The sequence below is a fragment of the Salvelinus sp. IW2-2015 genome, linkage group LG7, assembly GCF_002910315.2.
Source record: "Salvelinus sp. IW2-2015 linkage group LG7, ASM291031v2, whole genome shotgun sequence".
NCBI lineage: Eukaryota > Metazoa > Chordata > Actinopteri > Salmoniformes > Salmonidae > Salvelinus > Salvelinus sp. IW2-2015.
The window spans coordinates 24,387,200-24,391,301 of NC_036847.1; the positions used below are offsets into that span (position 1 = coordinate 24,387,200).

Sequence of the window (4,102 nt, forward strand, 5' to 3'; positions counted from 1 at the left end):
AATTATGAAGTATGGGCTATGTAATTATGAAGTATGGGCTATGTAATTATGAAGTATGGGCTATGTAATTATGAAGTATGGGCTATGTAATTATGTTGAAAACCCCATGCCTCACACACACGTCACATGGGGCATGTTATGTGTCATGTCCCCCTAGTAGGCCTCGGGAGATTCCATGAGGTCGTGGGACCGAGGTGAACCGTGTGTGTTCTCCATGTAACAGCCTTCTCAACCGACCCAGAGCAGACAACTAAACTAGTCACCATAATGCTGCAGTTTCACACAATGTTCTGACGACATACCACAGCATAACTCGGCTTTGATGGTCTGTGCTGAATGGTAGACTACATTCATCAACAGTAACTGCCCAGAGCTAATGTACTGTCATTTTTTTGGGCAGCATTCTTACCAGAACCACTGTCTCAGTTGGACTGAAGAGATGATTGGTTTTGAAGATGATTGATGGGGTTATTGTTGACTAGAGTTTTGGCTATAGGCCAGCAAATGCTGCGACTGCATGTAGCCTATACTCAGCTGGAAATTGGTGTCTGTCAGCATATGAAAAATATATATGCAGTTATTGTATGTAGTCGCGTTAGTCATAGTCATGAATCTAAATATGACCCGGAGCGTGGGTCAACCCTCTGGTTGCCTAGTATGCATGTGGTGTGATGTCTCTTTTACATTAGATTATTATAAACACATGAATGGGCTTTAAGATGTAGTAGGGCCTACCTTATCTCATCAGCCATAAAAAACGGCCTCCTCTTCCTCCTCTCATCTAACAAATGGCCTCCTCTTCATCCTCATCTCAAAAACGGCCTCCTCTCATACCACTGAGTCTCTCAAGCCTCTCAGTCATGACTGGGTGCTAGTGCTGGAAAAGTTGTCACAAAGATTGCAATGATATGGTTTCTCCCACGTGGATCTTCACGTGCAATTTCAGGTTATTATTCTGCTTGAATCCTTTGCCAGTAGACAGTGGAGAGGTCAGATGTTGGGGGTTCACTGAACTAGTGCCCCACTTATCTTTGGCAATATCACCCATACTGAGGTCCCGAAGAGGTGAGGGGTGGATTTTCTTTCTACCGAGAGGAGAGGTAATGTTTTGTTTTGTAGTCAGGGAGACTGCAGGTGTTATGCAGCATTCACAGTTAGTTATCCCCATTCACAGTCAATAAGCGTGTAATGGTTTTATTCATGTTTGTGAGGAGACATTATGTAAGATTGGAGCATGCAACTGTCCATGAACTCTAAAAGCTAGTACTAACATCTGCCATTACGTTTTTCATTTATGAAATATGCAATCTACAAAAGTCCAGCTAGACACAGTCCTCTGTTGCCTTGATCTAATCTGTAGAGACCCACAACACAGAACATCTAAATCTACTCCAGATAGTGCTTCAACCTTATTGGATAACATCCAGTTATATTAACTCATGCATGGACATGAAACACTTTTGAATCCTGCTTTTCAGCTGTTCCCCTGACAACAATATTACATCAGGTGATATGTCACAAACACTTAATTATAGCAGTACCAAACTAACCATTATAAACTGGGTCATTCGAGCCCTGGAGGCTGATTGGCTGAAAGCCGCGGTATATGAGACGGGTATGATGCAAAACTACATGTTTACTGTTCTAATTACGTTGGTAACCTGTTTTTAACAGCAATAAGGCACCACAGGGTTTATGGTATATGGCCAATATACCACGGCTAAGGGCTGTATCCAGACACCCCGCCTCGCGTCGTGCCTAAGAACAGCCCTGAGCTGTGGTATATTGACCATATACCACACCCCCTCTGGCTTTATTGCTTAAACTTTAACATCTTTGAGAGAGCACAAGAAGGTAGACAGACAGACAAACAGACAGAGATGGAGAGAGCGAGCTGCATCAGCAACAGTGATCCCCTGAACCAGCATTGTAATTCTCTAATCCCCAACACTGAACTGACAGTAGACAGACAGGATCCGCCATGCAACCAGCCGAACACCCTGCCTACAGCCCCACACCATGCAGCCACACACCGTGCCTTTCTATGGAACCTACCTTCCAGGGAGGAGATATGTGTCCTCAGATAAACTCATGGAGGCCAGTTGGAGAGGAGAGCAGGACAGAGCTCCTAACCGGCTACACGGGAGAGACTGGACCCTAGCTAKGTCACTCACACTGCAGAACCCCAACGGTAGCCCTGTTGCCTCTTCCTCTTCTGACACATAAACACACACAATGCAAACATCCAGCCAGGAATGCATTAACAGAGACAGGCACACACTCACTCATTCACACATACATACACAGACAGACAGTGCATCTGCCTGCACACATTTCCTTGGAGATGCAGTGGGTCCTCGTAGTGCAGCCAGGAAGAAAATCCCAGGGTGATGCCAATCCAACCAGAGAACCAGAGAGAGAGAAATCAGAAAAACACTGACTGGGAGGCTCTGAGTGTCACGGACGAAACAAAGTACCACCGTCCCCTTACCCCTTTCTCTTTTTCCTCCTTCTCCAAACAACTCTCACTCGCTCGCTCTCCCTTCCCCTTTCTCCCTCACGTTCTTTCTCTGACTCCCTCACTCTCTTTTTCTGACTCTCTCCGTCCCCCTTTCTCCCCCCCTCTCTCTCCTCTCTCTCTTTCCCCTCTCTTTCACTCTCTCTCTTTCCCCCTCTCTTTCTCTTTCCCTCTCTCTCTCCTCTCTCTCTTTCCTCCTCTCTTTCTCTCTCTCTCTCTCTTTCTCTCTCTCTCTTCCACCTATCATTCTCTCTCTCTTTCCCTCTCTCTCTCTCTGTCCCTCTACATCTATCTGTTTACTACTCCCCCTCTCTGTGTGACGGCATATTTTCCTGTCTGTTTACAACCCTATCTCGCTCACATGCATCAACATTTCCTGTTTTTTAAACACCTCAAAAGTTTAGTAAAGTATTTAGTAAACAGTAAATGCCCATTTTAAATGCATGGTTGACATTAAAATCTGCATAAATGAATTACTAACATATTGCTACTTGACCATTCAAAATTGGCAATACAGGAGAACCAACTTGTCACTGAACAGATACATAACAGTAGCAACTTCTACTTGATATCAATCAATAGCATCACCGTACAGCAAACCGCCATGAAAAGCCTTTCCATTATAATGTTATTATTTCACTAATAAGACAGTAACAGGATGTGGAATGGAGATGGACATGGGTGCCTGTCCACATCAGCATCGCTGCTTGTCTCTTATTCAAGTCTCAGTTTGCTGGGTGATGCATTAGACGGACTCATTGTCATACAAAGCTCTAACCTGTTTACTGTGTGCCTGTGTCTTACTTTATGCCAGAGAACAGACAGCCCATAACCTGGGAATATAGATGGACAAAACTGGTTGTCCAGAAATCCACAAACTGACTGTCCAGAACAGATTGAGGCAATCACTGATATCAGGTTATTTGGATAAAATGTTCAAGTGGGTACTTCAAAGGAATCCTTCTCTGAATAGAGTATTTATTTTTAATAGGATATTAAGATGAGAGGACAAAGCAGTCATCGAAGCAGTCATATTAACTAAAGCTGAAAATAATAGAAATGTGATTATGTGCGAGCCAACATGTTAAAAAAAAGTATACAGTTGAAGTCGGAAGTTTACATACACTTAGGTTRGAGTCATTAAAACTAGTTTTTCAACTATCCACAAATTTCTTTTAACAAACTATAGTTTTGGTAAGTCGGTTAGGATATCTACTTTGTGCATGACACAAGTAATTTTTCCAACAACTGTTTACAGACAGATAATTTCACTTATATCACAATTCCAGTGTATCACAATTCCAGTGGGTCAGAAGTTAACATACACTAAGTTGACTGTGTTTTTAAACAGCTTGGAAAATTCCAGAAAATTATGTCATGGCTTTAGAAGCTTCTGATAGGCTAATTGACATCATTTGAGTCAATTGGAGGTGTACCTGTGGATGTATTTCAAGGCCTACCTTCAAACTCAGTGTCTCTTTGCTTGACATCATGGGAAAATCAAAAGAAATCAGCCAAGACCTCCACAAGTCTGGTTCATCCTTGGGAGCAATTTCCAAACACCTGAAGGTACCACGTTCATCT

The 4,102-nt window shown here is 43.0% G+C and overlaps 1 protein-coding gene across 1 annotated transcript in view; it reads right to left on the reverse strand.

Annotated features, from left to right (window-relative positions):
• LOC111966678 (opsin-5-like) overlaps window positions 1–2,535 on the reverse strand; it is a 38,695-nt gene extending 36,160 nt beyond the window's left edge. Inside the window, exon 1 of the mRNA XM_023991545.2 lies at window positions 2,056–2,535. The gene's annotated coding sequence lies outside the window, so the exon portion shown is untranslated. The remainder of the gene's footprint in view (window positions 1–2,055) is intronic.
• Window positions 2,536–4,102: the final 1,567 nt, after the last annotated feature.